This window comes from Manis pentadactyla, chromosome 1 (assembly GCF_030020395.1).
Source record: "Manis pentadactyla isolate mManPen7 chromosome 1, mManPen7.hap1, whole genome shotgun sequence".
NCBI lineage: Eukaryota > Metazoa > Chordata > Mammalia > Pholidota > Manidae > Manis > Manis pentadactyla.
In genome coordinates this window covers 106,664,643-106,679,755 of record NC_080019.1, presented here as the reverse complement: position 1 = coordinate 106,679,755, position 15,113 = coordinate 106,664,643, and the positions used below count along the sequence as shown (strand labels likewise).

The 15,113-nt window shown below is 34.2% G+C and overlaps 1 protein-coding gene and 1 pseudogene across 6 annotated transcripts in view; one reads left to right on the top strand and one right to left on the bottom strand.

Annotated features, from left to right (window-relative positions):
* NAALADL2 (N-acetylated alpha-linked acidic dipeptidase like 2) overlaps positions 1 to 15,113 on the bottom strand; it is a 1,368,824-nt gene that overhangs the window by 397,930 nt on the left and 955,781 nt on the right. The gene's annotated exons all lie outside the window — the stretch shown is intronic.
* LOC118932915 (60S ribosomal protein L37a-like) overlaps positions 2,792 to 15,113 on the top strand; it is a 68,728-nt pseudogene continuing 56,406 nt past the window's right edge.

The window sequence follows — 15,113 nt, the reverse complement described above, 5'->3', positions numbered from 1 at the left end:
TTTCTAAAATTTTGACTCTAAACTTGTCCATTTGCAATCATTTAAATAAACTAATAATGCCCTCTCTAAAATAGTTCCCTTTCCAAAATGTGTTTCAGAATAACATATGGCACTTTAGAATCCAGGTAGAAATTTAATAGAAATCTTTCTTACCTTGATGTTAAAGGAGGTTCTTTGTGTTTACATGAGAGCATCCAAATTTGATGTGAATATCTCACTGTAATTACAGGAAAGCCTCTCACATTTGGAATGGGTAACATGAAAGATTTCAGTAAATTACCCCCCAGGCTTACCATTTTGCTTACAATATCATCAACATTCTTTTTTGCTGTTAATCACACATAGAATTGTGACTTGAAACATATCACTCTAGTATCTTGCTATAGTGATGGTGTATGTGGGGAGAAGATACTCATGAAAGAAAAACAATGGGGATTTTTAAACATGTGCCATGGAAGAAATCCCCTCAGTTAATAAGCCACAGATTGATCATCAAGAATTATCTGTACACAGAAATATAATCAGAATATTCTACTATTAGATTTTCACCTGAATTTATACATATGAGAATTTTCTTATAGAAAATATCTGTAATATAGTAAATATAATTAACCAATTTGTTTTGGACATACAATTCCTTAAATTATTTTATCAAATGGGACCCAAAATTACATCTTAAAAAAAAAAAGGACTTAAATAATTATTGCCTATTTTCTTACTAAAGTAAATTTTTTAGTATTGAAAGGTTATTTCACTAAGTAATAAGTCTTCTTGAAGTCATAGCAAAGGCTCTAATGGCACCGCGAGAGACATGGCTGTGCTTAGTACAAGGCTAATGGTCCAGTTAATAAGCTAGGGTGTACTTTAGGGTAGGAATGGTGTCTTTGTTAGTTCCTGTGTGTAGGACTTCAAACAGCACCATTCAGAGTCATTCTTTAAAAGTTTTTCTGTGATAACAGACCTTGAACAAAATTCAAGATTATTCACTTTGGCCTAAACTTTCTTTTCAGCTTCATTTAATCTTCTTAATAATTCAATGATGTAAAATTATATCTTATACTACATACCAAGAACTTTTTGCATTGGTCTTAGTCAAATCATGAATGTTTCTTACAAGAAGGAGAAAATGAATAGGATCTTATGTAACTGGGGGAAAAAAAGTCCAAGCAGTTATTCAAGAGCAAGAACAGATTACTGTCTGGCAACTCTCTTTAGCTGCATTTTTGTGGGATTAGGGTTAGGATGGAAACAGGGAACCAAGTAGAGGAGCTGAGAGAGGAGAGAAGACCTAAAATGTCTAACTTCTCAGTGATCAAAACTCTACAGTACTGGCTCAAAAAGAGACACATAGATCAATGGAAAAAAAAGGGACTGCCCAGAAATAAACCCATACTTATAAGGACGATTAATATATGACAAAGAAGACAAGTATATCCAATAGGAAAAAGGTAGTCTTTTCAATAAACGGTGCTGGAAAGCTGGGCAGCTACATAAAAAGAATAAAACTGAATCATTGTCTTACACCATACACAAAAATAAACTCAAAATGGATTAAAGATCTAAATATACCATAAAACTCTTAGAAAAAAACATAGGCAGTACTCTCCTGAACACGAGCATTAAAAATTTTTTTCTTGATATGTCTCCTAAGCAAGGGAAACAAAAGAAAAAATAAACAAGTGGAACTACATGAACTAAAAACCTTATGCACAAAGGATATCATCATTAAAATGAAAAGACAACCTACTAAATGAGAGAATATATTTGCAAATGATATATCCAATAAGGGGATAATATCCAACATATAAAGAACTCATTCAACTCAACACCAAAATAATAATAATGATAATAATAATAATAATCTGATTTAAAATGGGAGAGACCTGAATAGACATTTTTCCAAAGAGACATACAGATGGCCAATGGACACATGAAAAAATGCTCAACATCACTAATTATCAAAAAAATGCAAATCAAAACCACAAGGAAACATCACCTCACATCAGTCAGAATGGACACTATCTAAAAGACAAGAAGTAACAAGTGTTGGCAAGGATATGGAGAAAAGGGAACCCTCTTGCACTACTGGTGAATGTAAATTGATGCAGCCAGTATGGAAAAACAAAAAGTAGAAATACCTTATAACTCAATAATTCCACTTCTGGAAATTTACCCAAAGAAAGTAAAATCACTAATGTGAAAAGATATATGTACCCCTATGTTTTCTTCAGAACTATTTGTAATAGTCAACCTAAGTGTCCATCAATAGATGAATGGATAAAGAATATGTGGTACATATATGCAATATAATGTTATTCAGCCATAAAAAAATAACATCTTGCCATTTGCAACAACATGGATGGACATAGAGATTATTAAGCTCAGTGATGTAAGTCAGACAATTACCACATGATGTCACTTATATATGGAACCTAAATAACAAAACCAGCAAATAAAACAACTAGACTCATCAACACAGAGAACAGACAGATATTTGCAATAGAGGAAGGTGATGGGAGATGGGTGAAATAGGTGAAGGGGAAAAACTAATTAAAATGTTTGAGATCTTGGCGGTTACATGAATGTATATGCATGTCAAAATTCTCAAGCTGTACACTAAGATTTGTGCATTTTGTTGCATGAACCTTGATAAAAAATATAAATAAATAAATAAAAAACATGGCCAAACAAAACAAAACACAGAAGTCCAACTTTGTGAGTAGAACTGTTCAGTGAGTGAAAGAGTTTCAGGTTGCTGAAAATCTCAAGGTCTTTGGCCAGGCAGTGGGAAATGAACCACCAAGGCAATGAGGCTTCAGCAGGCCTGCAGAAACCTGGGAGAGCAGAGGTAAGGAACAAATAGGTATTTGAAAAGGACAATGATGAATTCAGTGCAAATAAATTAACTGCTGATGGGTGAATGGCACAGCAGTGTCCTGGGACTGGTCAGTGGTCACATGTCAGAGCGTGTTTCCATGCAGTGAGTTTGACCCCTCACAGGGAAATAAGAGTGCCTCTTTAAGTAGTATTTAGAGCCCTAAAAACACCTACTCTTTATTCACATTATCTGGTGTCAAATGATCCTGGCTTTGACAGGATTTGTTATGCAATATATATATTTCAAACTATAAAAAAAATGTGTGCAATGTTGATGATGGCAAAAGAATCAACATCATTAAAAGGGCTGTGTAAGAAAATAAAGGTGTGAAAACAGAGTGACAAGAAGTGAAGGTTAACTGGAGATTACCATATATGTTGAAGTTTAAGATTAAAATTAGAAAGTCCTTATTGTGGGGGGACTTGTATGATAGATTAACTGTGAATAAAGTTAACACTGGGGCTTGTATGCGGTTTTGAGCAGAGAATTAATATGATAAAAGAGAATTTCAGAATACTGATCTAAGAGTGATATGCAGAAAAAAAATAGAGTTGGAAAAGGAAATACAATAAAAACAACAAGAACAGGTTCCATTTCTGCAATGTATAGAGATTGGTAGCTAGTGTATATTATCCATTCCCTTTCTCTATTTCATATTTGAAGATGCAACCTTTTGAACTAGTTATTATTTTCATTTTACAGAAATGACTCTAAAGCTCAGAAACTTTGAGACTCTTAAAGTCACACAGCTGGTAAGCAACAGAAGTGGGCTCAGAGTCTGCTTCTTTTAGACTCTGAAATTAAAGGTCTTTATTGTCAAAACTGTTAGAAGCTATAGCAGTTCCTCAACAAATAGTAGTACTCGCATGAAATAGGATGTCTCTGGAATCAGAAAGATAAAGATCCATATGAAAAGCCCAAAAGAAGAGAATTCGGCAATCAAGACTTGGCATTCCCTTGAACAGAGCAATGGCTATGAGGTAACAGAGTAAACAGTTGAGGTTTCAGTTCTGGAGGTGTAGAAGCATGACAGTCCTATTAATTACAGATTCATAAAGAAAATTTTCCTGGAGGTAAAGAGGAGTCCAAATATTTAAAATAATTACATTTGCCTTTGACCTCCTTGGACAGGTATTACTACAAAACCTTTTAAAATAAAGTAACAGAAGTCTTCTCAGCTGTCCACTTTACACTATACCCACTGGTTGTCTTCTGAACACTGTACATTCCTGCATAATGACATCCTTTAAACTGCAGCGTCCCAGACCATTAAAGGGAGGACAAAAGCTGCCAGGCACCTAGCTCAGGCTTTAGGATTAATGAGAGTGTCCATAAAGTGCTTTGAGCTCCACAGAAGAACAGGTACAATATAAATGAGACACATTATTTCAGTGACAAATACTATCCATATACTGTTCAATAAAACTGGAAAAAAAATGCAATTTCTTGTTGCTCCTTCTGATAGTGCACACTGTCCTGCTATCACTTCTTTTCATTCTTTTGAGGTTCCCATGGGAAACAAAACAAACAGTTCTGCTTTATGCCCAACTTGTGGAGTATAGGGAGATACACAAATCAAACAGACAATAGGAGAGTTCATGCCCACTTTCTCATAGTACCTTTGGTATAAAAAGGAACTAAAAAGAGCAACACGTTTGCAAGGTTGTTTCAAAGAAAATATAAATCATAGGAAAGTGAGATGGCTATTTTTAGAATATGTTATGTTAAAGTCAAAGTCATTTCTCAATTCAAGACATCAACTACTTTCTGCATGTATTCAGGATTTATTTTAACTATCTGAAATTTCAAAATCATTTCAAGTTTCAATGAAAATATCAATGATGTTAGATTTTTAAGATCCTATATTTTATCCCTATAACCTATATTGATCCAGTGTTCCTATTAAAATTGAATAGTTCTTCATAAGCAATAAGAAATTCTGAAAATATTAGTGTCACACTGCCATATCATAATATATTCAACAGTCTAAATCTTTTTGTTAGTTATCAACACAAAATATACATAGTTTTTAAGTATATTTACAACAAACTTTCATGAATCCACCTCTATACTAATCTTACATGTTTAGCAATTTATGTATACTGAAGTGGGAAAACTCAGTGGGGAAATAATAATGTGTAAAGGAAAAAATTATGGTTATTCTTTGAGCCTACCTCTGGATAATGGAGAAGTAAGATATAGAGTAAGATGATAGTATCTGTGAGACTCATATTAATTTTAGCTGGAAGACAAACTAGAGTTACACATAATTTAGTTATAATACAAAATGGGGATCAGAACAAAAATATGAAAGATTCTCTTTAGTAGTGAGATTGAAATCTCTAAACTCTGTACTGATCTTTCAATTAGATTATATTTCAAAATAACACCATACTTTTTAAAACTCTTCATTGCTTTCAAGTTCCCAAATTAACCCACAAAATGTTAAACACCCACATATATGTATGCATACAAACACATGCACATATAAATACATAACTTGGAGAATAATTAACATTTATAGTTTTGCTAAAGTATGCAGATTAATTATTGGAAAATAGTGTAATTTAGAATGTTGGTTCCCAAGGCATGATTCAAAGACCAAGGAGTATAAAGTCAAAATATTAAAGATGAAAAGATCCATAGAATAATAATCTATATTTCACTCTTGGGGGTGGTAGGAAAATTTATTAATTTTAATTATCTAAATAAAATACATCAATGCATTTACAAAAATGGTAAAACTGCAAATGAAGCTAATGGCATTCTGACCATGCCCCACCCATGAGCTCCCCATACCACTACCACCAGAAAGCACTCTTACTAATACAGTATATCTCAATTACTATATTCTTTTCATATATACACATTTTAAAAATAAATTTTTAATATTAGTTCATTTTATTTAAATAATATTGTAATATATATATCACTGTGGTATTTTTTTCCACTCAACAAAGTTGGCCTAAATATTTTTTTTATGTAAATTCGCAGAGATATATTTTATTATTTTTGTATATTCCATAGTTCTAATATTCTATACTTCATTTGGTCATTTCTAAATTTTGTTATTGCAATCAACACCTGTGTGAATATACTGGTCCACTCGCACATGTATGAGGGTTTCTGTGAGGTTGCTATGGAGAAATAGATTTTGGGTCAGAGGATATGTGAATTTTTAATTTTAATACCTACTGGTATATTGTCCTCTAGAGTGGCTGTACCTATTTTCACTGCCATTAGCAGTATAGGATAGGACCCATATTCCCTATCCTCCCCAAATGTTGTAAGCACAAGCAACTACATATGTGAAGGCCCTGAATTAAGAAAGAATGAGATATATATGATAAAGCAAAAGAAGAAAAGCATGACTGGAGTGAGGTAAAAGAAGGTCACAGGACCATGAAAAAGATCTTAGGGCATGAAAAAGATCTTGTCTCTTTTTATGAACAATGCAATCAATTAGGTTTCTCTGCTCCTCCTAGGGCATTTGTGAAACATTGATAACACTAAAAATCATACAAATGCATAAGGAAGGATAACATATTATATAAAAATCTCGATATTTGGATGACCTGGGCATCTTCTTTACCACCTCAAGCCCTACTGCCTTCTTCCCGTACATCTCCAGAGGTAATATGAATTATGAATTTGTTTAAATCCTTTAAATTCATGCTCTATATTTTAAAGGTCACCCTAAGCCATCGAAACAGCTAGATCCCAAAACATGTTGAGTGGGAACACATACTCAGATGGAAATACATGTATACATGATACTACATGTATATATTATATATGTATAATATATACTTACACACAGTGCTATCATTTACATAATTTTGAAAAACAGTTACAGCACTAACAGTTTTATATAGAAGAGTACAGCATAATCAAACGTGGGGTTTGAAAGTTCATTCATAATCTGTCAGAGAACGGATTGGAAGTTGTAAGAGAAGAAGTGAGAACAGTTAGGAGACAGCTGCATTTGTCCAGGTGAGAATTAATGTGGGCTTTGGCCAGGGCAGAGACAGTGGAGGTGGAGAGAAACAGAAGGATTTAGAACTTATTTAGGTAGAATTACTAGGACTGATTGAAAAGATAGAGGAGTGGAGAGAGTAGCAGGAGTCTAGGAAACTTCTGGATTGAGAGTACTGGTCAAATTCTCCTCTCACATGCTTAGTTAGCTCTGGGCTGAACTCCTCAAATGCTCCCTTCCCCCTCCCTCTCCCCCTCTCCCTCTTTCTCTCTCTCTATCACACACACACACACGCACACACACACACACACACACACACACACACACACACGCAACTGTCCACTTACATACCTACCTGGCTTCCCAGCCTAGTGTAAAATTTCTAAACTGAGAGATTTTCTGTTTTGCTGTACTATAAGCAGTCATAGCTAGTCAAATTAGGGACTGGGCATTTTGCTTTTCTGAAATGAAATGAAATCTGAGAGAAACTGCATATTTTTATAACTGTAGTCATTATTTTTTTTCATTTCAGAATTATATAGTAGCACATTTTCCTTTCTTAATTAAAAAAAAAACATTTCATTGAACACTTCTCATACTCTGATCACATGCTTAAGGTACAATAGTGACACTGATGTGAAACTACATGCCACCAGTAAAGTAACCAGTCAGTTTCTAGAAGTGTAAGATGTGAAAATGGGGTTGGAAATTTCGGGAATGCTGGAAATGATTTATGTCTAAACCTGATTTATGGTTACACAGCTATAACATGAAACATTTGGTGATGTTTACATTTCAGATTATGCTTCATATTCTTTATGCTTCATATTCAGTATGCTTCATATTCTTTATTGTATACGATTTCCAAAAACAAATGTGAAAAAGACTGGGTCAAAAAAAAGTATGTTCCATATAAACACAGAAGAACAGTTAATATGTGAATGAGAAAGAGATTACAATTCCATATTTCTACAACTTCCACTTTATAAATACAAGAATATGTACAATATGATATAAGAGTATGAATCTAACATCAAGCAGCATTTGAATAAAGATTAATGTACATTGAACTTCTTGAATGTTTTCCTAACTGAGATGAGCGGTATAAAAGTAGGCAAAGTTAGAAAACATTTCTATGGAAAAGGCTAAAGAAATGTTGACCATTTAATCTGGAGAACAGCAAATCTAATATTTTTAAGGGTATGAAATGTACATAAAACAGAGTGATGAGCTATTCAAATGAGAAACAAAACTATTTCAAGTTATGAATACCAAGTGAATTCTTACCTGCAGTATTGTGAACTCATACCCATGTTGCCCTGGAAGTTCGACAACATGTTTTTATAATTTCTTGACTGAAGGATTTTTTTTCCCTCTTAAAGTGATTTATATATACATAAATTTACACTTTATGTATACATCATATATTTATATGTAATATATAATTTATACATTTTTATATATCACCTTTATATATATTTTTCAAGTTATCATATTTGCTGATTTAAGACACATACAAAACATACGGTGTACTTGTATACAGCAGTATGTATCTGCCTTAGATCAGCAATTACAGTGGTATATGAAGAATGGGTAGTGAATGATATAATAAGTGTATCACTGTTTCAGAAAAATGTAAAAAAATAAATTCATATATAATACTTTTTTCATTTTCTATTTCTACAAATGCAGGGTATTCAGGGTGCTTAAGGATTAGAAGCAGAAATACCTTAGCAATATGTTCTGTAATAAACAATCCCAGAAAACTGCTAGAAATAATCTATTTCTTTCACCTGTGTTGTTAATTTTTAAAAATAGCCTTTCAGAGTATTTTTAAAGTTGATTTATCAGATTGATCCTGAGTCCTGAAAGTGGTAAAGTAACTGCAGAGCAGCATACATTCAAGAAATAACTTCATCAGTCACACTTTTTCTTCTGTCATAATCCTAAAACCATCAGAAGTGAAGGTTTTTGGCCTTAAATGTCTGATGGAGTTCAAAACCAATCTGGCAATCTTTCCAAAATAATTACCTACTAAAACTCTTCACAGGTCTGAACAAGGCCTTGTGTCATCAAGAGGTTGTTCAGGTCACTTAGCACATTGTTTCTACTCATCACAAAAGCAAGGATGGATTTAGAGCTCCTACAAGTGTAGCACTGCCCCTGATGCCCTGTCATCTATTTGCACAGGCACCATAAAAAAGATTCAGCTGCTGATCAGCTAATCCTCTATTTTTAAAGCAGCAAATGTATATAAGGATATGAGGTTAAACAAAAACAGAGTGTTTGTAAGTAAATATGATTAAATATATGTTCATTACATGAGATATTTTGTATACTGAGCTGTGTGGGAAGGGTGGAAAGGTTAAGGTAGGTATATAGTTTTGTCATAGCTAGAGTTGGCTTACTTTGTAATTGCAGCTGTAAATTCAAATGTTAATTACCTGAACACCCCTTACCATAAATATTGTAACACTACCTATCTGTATGTATTTTTGCAGACATATGTAAGCATGCTCATTTATAGACTGTGTGGGGTGAATCTGTATATAAAGAAGAAGAACATGAAAAGAAATAATTCATAAACAACCCTGTCTTTAAACAGACTTAACCTTACAGATGTGTAACAGTCATAAAATACAAGTCCTCCTTGATATACAGTATGTATTACCTGGACATTGAATTTCACCTGGCCATAAGCTGCATTGCAGTTCTCTATGACAGACCCTATGCTCTCTCATATTCCATAAAAGAAAAGTGAAGTAGTCAACCCCAGATATTTTTCAGTCAATTGTGTCTGTCTCAACTAGGATTTATTCCAACCAGGAACTCGTTTCCTCAGCTACGACACAAGAGGTTGGATCAGATGATGCCTTAAATGCATTTCTATCATAACAAGTATAGTATTTTGAATATATCCACATATTTAACTACAATGTGGACAATCCTAGGTCTTTGTTTTGTTTTCAGTGTGGAATAAAATTATCTAAAAACCACTGGAAAAGATTATTACTCCTAACAAAATAGAAGTTGTGCTATTTTAGATGATGGGAATTTTGCAAGATTTTATCTAAATTCTCATAATGTTATCCTAAAGTTATAACCACAAACAGAAATGGGAATCACAGACTCAAAGATCTGTGGGACCAACTGATAATACAAATGTGTAATATGGGGCCTCTATAGCACTATGAGAAATGGGGGTGCCCTGGTAACTCAAGTCCAAGGACCCCACTATGACATTCCAGTTCAATTTCAACACAATGACAAAAACAATAACATATTGATAGTCAATGAAAACACCTCTGTAGATTAGATTTGGTTTTAAGCTGACATTTATGAGGTGACATATTTTTCTAATGAAAGTGTGTCTTGCAATTCTTGTATGCCCACCAAACACTAAAAGCAAAATAAGCCCTGAGGAGCTGGTCATTCACAATGCTCTGCAACAGTCAAGCCTGAGGACCAGCTATTTTTTCACATGAATTGCCAGACATGGTTTCTGACAATGGGCTTACAATTCCTTCACCTGAGTTGATGGTATTTACTAAGAGGAACTTTATACAAGTTGTTACAACCATTGTCATCACTCTCAAGCAAAGCATCAAACTGAAAAGGTGCCACGGAACAGATTGTTGGATGAGTGTGGTTATCGAGATTTATTAATTTGCTCGTTGTTGAAGATTTCACTGCACATTCAACCATGTGGGTCAGCACCCCTGAATACCAATGGGATTCACTTCCATATTTATCTCAGATATATTATAAGAAAAAAAATTCACGGCAGATGTTTGTTCTAGTAAACTTATTCTTTCTTTTAATAGGAATATGTTATGTTGCCATTGTGAATAAACTGTTTGATTTACAACTTACTCAGGAAACCATACTACTTGCTAGTAGCAGGGAGTGTGAGGAGCCCAGAGAAATGATAAAGGGGAAAGGTTAGAACAACAGATTGTTTGAAGATTGACCATCTTGGGCAGTTAGGACTCATAGGAGACCATCCTCACACTTGTGTTTTTGTATGTCCTATAGAATCTTCACATTGACATATTTGAGTCTCATCTGTTTTCTCTGCTTCACCACTATACCTACTGAACCTGACCGGCTTCCTCTACTGTCTCCATATCAGTGAATAGCTCCTCACTTCTCTTAGTTGTCCAAGCCAGAAACTTCTATATCATCATTTGATCTATAGCATTTCCTTGCCTTTTACATCCTATCAGTTCCCAAGTCCAGTAAATTCCACAGCTTAAATATCTCTTGAATCAGTTTACTTCTCTCCATCCCAATTTCCCTACAATAGTTGGTCCACCACGTGCATCAGCTGGGTAATATATAATAACCTCTAAACTTGAAGTTGCAAAATAAACACCTACCTTAGTAGTGTAATTTAAAATTACAAACATTCTCTAGACCTATAAATGAAGGAAGGGGGCATTATTTTGTAGATACTCAGCTATGTGGCAATACCTGGCCTTTCTACATTTTTGCAATTAAGAGTATAGAGGCAAATACTTAAAAGTAAGAAAATTAAATTCTCCCTGTACCTAAAAAGATACTTCTCCTCCCTTTTCTTAGAGAATGTAACTTTATAAAATTTGTAGCCATGAATTCCTTCTCTGTCCCTTTGAAATGTACATAAATCTTTTTAGAAGATAAAAGAGCTTCTTGCCAATTTTACAGCCCAAGAATATTTTTCTCAAGGACCTGGAAATCCCTCTTTTTATAATGCAATTATCAAAGAAGATACCTCCAATCTTCCAAGTCCTGAGGCAGGATAGGAGTCTAACTTCAGCAGGCGTCTGGTCCAAGTTGCAAACCTACCTTCTGTCATCAAAATGCAAGAAATGTATTTTTTCCTTTGGGTAAAAGCAATTAGCAAACACAGGTGACCACCCCAATTACCAGGTGAATTTAGCATGAACTATGTGTAACAAATGGTGCTGTCAAGTCCTCTTATTTGAGAACTAGTTATTGTTTATCTTGAGCAAATGTATGCAATGGGTTGTATCTGCTCAGCTATACATGAGGGTAAAATTTCTTTCTGTTTTTAGATCTCCTTAGCAGATTGCTTGTAATGCACAACATCTTCTGGTTTAATGCTTATTCAGTGGCAAAATAATTTTCTTTCTCTTCTACTTTTGCAGAGAGGATTTCTATGTTGGCTGAGGATTTTGTTTTTAATTATATTTCCCCAACAAGAGACAGGCAGCCTTAGGGAAGGTTATCTTGCTACTTAAGAAAGGTAAATTAAGTGAAGGGCAGGGATATTATATGGAATAGAAGGGCCACTGTAACTTAATGCAGGTACATTGGATCTGTTTCAAGATTATCCATTCCATCCATCATACATTCCTGGGATAATAATAAGTTTTAAGGTTTGATCCTCAGTTAACAACCTTTTCCATCCTTTCATTTGTGAAGACTTGTTTAATTTAGTTACAAAATATTTTGAAATTTTTCTTTTGTCTTCATAACTCCCTAAAGTCAATAATATGATTTGCTGCCTTTTTATTCAATCCTAGCTTGCTGGCTTGCACAAATTATATTCAAATCTTTAAATGTTTTAGGGTTAGAAGGAATCTTAAAAATTATTTACAAGAACCCTTCATTTTACAGAGTCCAACAAAAGCTAATGACACATAGTAAAACCCAAAGGCATCTCAGTGGCCCATGAGGAGTGTGTCCTTCCCACTCTGACCTTATTCCCTATTATTTGTTTAATTCCTCCAGCCTTGCTAGCCTTTCACTATTCCTCAGTTGCAGCAAACAAGCTTCTGCCCAGAATGTTTGCATTTGTAATTTCAGACCTAGAAGAGCTTTCTTCCAAATATCTGTAGGTCACTCACTCATTTCCCTCAGTTTTTTTTCCCCAATGTTACGTTCTTTGTAAAAAGCTTCAATAATGTAATAAAAGTACATATATAATAACACCCCAACACACATATGCACACACGCTATTGCTTTACTCTGTTTTACTTTCATTATAGTATTTATCATGATCCTAATTGGTATTTACATACAAATGAATGAATGAATGATTCTATGTGGGTAAAATTGCAGTATTTCCAGACTCTCTCCCCTGGCCTTAGTGCATCTCCATATAAATAGGTGTTTCCAAGGGGTGGAGAGAAGTAGTCCATCTCTGCAACAATAGGTAATTACAAGGGCAAGCGTGGGCTTATCTGGACTGGAGAGATTGGGTGACGGCCCTCTTCGTCTGCATCCTGGTAGTGAGAGACACGGGGGAGCAGAAGTGGACAACTGCTTGTAAGAAATAAATGAGTTTCTCCCACTTTATTTCCTCCTTTGACTGATTTCAGTTTTGAAGGCATATTGCCCAGGATTCCCCCTTCCTGGTTCCGTGGAGTTACATACTATAACTTAGGGTGTGACTATCCCTAAGAGTTACTTTGAATGTTTGCTTGCATTCTGTATTTTCCTTTGTTTCACTCTTGTGTATTCCTTCCCAACACTTAAGATTCTTTCATATGCAATCAAATAAGAACCCAAGAGCTAATCCAGGAAACAAAATTAAAGTTATATCTTCACATTCTAATTAAGGATATAGAAGATAAATGATTTAGAAAAAAAATCAGTATGTCTGCTATAAGCATTCAAACCTCATTGACTTCATATAAATTCTAATGGATAACAAATACCAGGAAACAGACTTGGTCCAACTTCTGTCCCTCATGAACTACACTTTGAACTTCAGTGTGCATCACAATCACCTGGAGGGAATATTAAAACACAAAGTTCCAGGTTCCAGTGCTAGAGCTCTGATTCAGTAGGTCTGGGGTGATGCTTGAAAATCTACATTTAAATAAGTTCCCTGGTGCTGGTGCAGTGACTGCTTTATGAAAGACACTCTGAGAATGATTATAAAGGTAAAGCACCTACAACTTGGTAGTAAGTATTTATAAGCACTTTACATACCCTAGGAGCCATCTTATGTGGAAATGATTCTGTGTGTGAACTCTATATGCTTCCAAACAGTAACACTGTATATAAAATAATTTAAGGAACATTATTGATATTTTAAAAAATAATTTGTTTTTGTCATGCCAAAAAATTTAAAATGATAAATAAATGCTGAAATAAAGAAATAAAGTACAACATATTGCATATTCAGAAATATACTGTAGATAATTTCTTATTAAATACTTAGAACCATGAAGTATGGTCAGAAAATTTCTACTCTTAAGTTTCTGAGAAGAAAAAAATTAATCACTTTTTATGTGGGATGCAGACAGGCAAGCAAATATATTTGAAATGAATAGTAATATTTGGTATCTTAACAAAGATCTTTTGCTGACTTTTTAAGTTTATTGGGACATAACTGATATAAAAAATGATACACATTTGATGTATACATCTTGATGACTTTTGATACTATCACACAATCAAGGTACTAAGCATACACATTATCTCCAGGTCTTTCACTGATTTATCACCACTTAGATTCAACCCCTGATGCTCACTTTTTAATTCCTTCTTCAAAGAAAAAAATGTGGGGTATTAAAACGTAATGGAATTTTAAGAGATCACATTGTCCTATCATGTAAGATCCAACAATTCACACTGAGAAAAAGGAGGTGTTCAACTTTATAATGCTTTCCTGATACGGGTATTAGAATTTGAATGGACGTTTGAGATAATTATGTTTTCAAAAACTCTTTAAAAAGTTTTTATTTATTAACCTTGGTCATTAAAAGAAAAAGATTTTAAATTTGAAAGCCATTGATTGTATGTTCCAAAGGAATCTCCATTAAATAAACGTTGACCCAAACTGTGCTACTGTAGCCTTACCATGTTCTAACGAGTATCTCAGTTCTGAAGTACCCAGCTTTAAAATGAGGTTGTCATCATTCAAAATGCTTTTTTTGTTTTCTATTTTGTAACGCTTTCTGTATAAAATAATTTAAGATAAGGCACCCAAAGGATAGCATTTAACCGTTTCTCCCCTCAGCAGTGACAGCGGGTGAGAAGCGCTACTCTAAGGCTGTATCCTGTAGGGCTGTATAGAGATCTCGCTAAACCAAGCAGAAGAGACCAGTCACGGGAAGGGGAGCAGAATATGCTACACCAAAATACTATTCCGGTGTAAGGATTGGTTTGAGCCAGAGGCAGGCCAAGAGTGTTTACTCCTTCATTCTTGAACTTCCTTTAAATATTCAAAGGTTTTTTTTTGTTTTTTTTTTTTAAATTTTTCAAATGGACCTTGCCTGACTCATACTGGTTTTATACAATTGG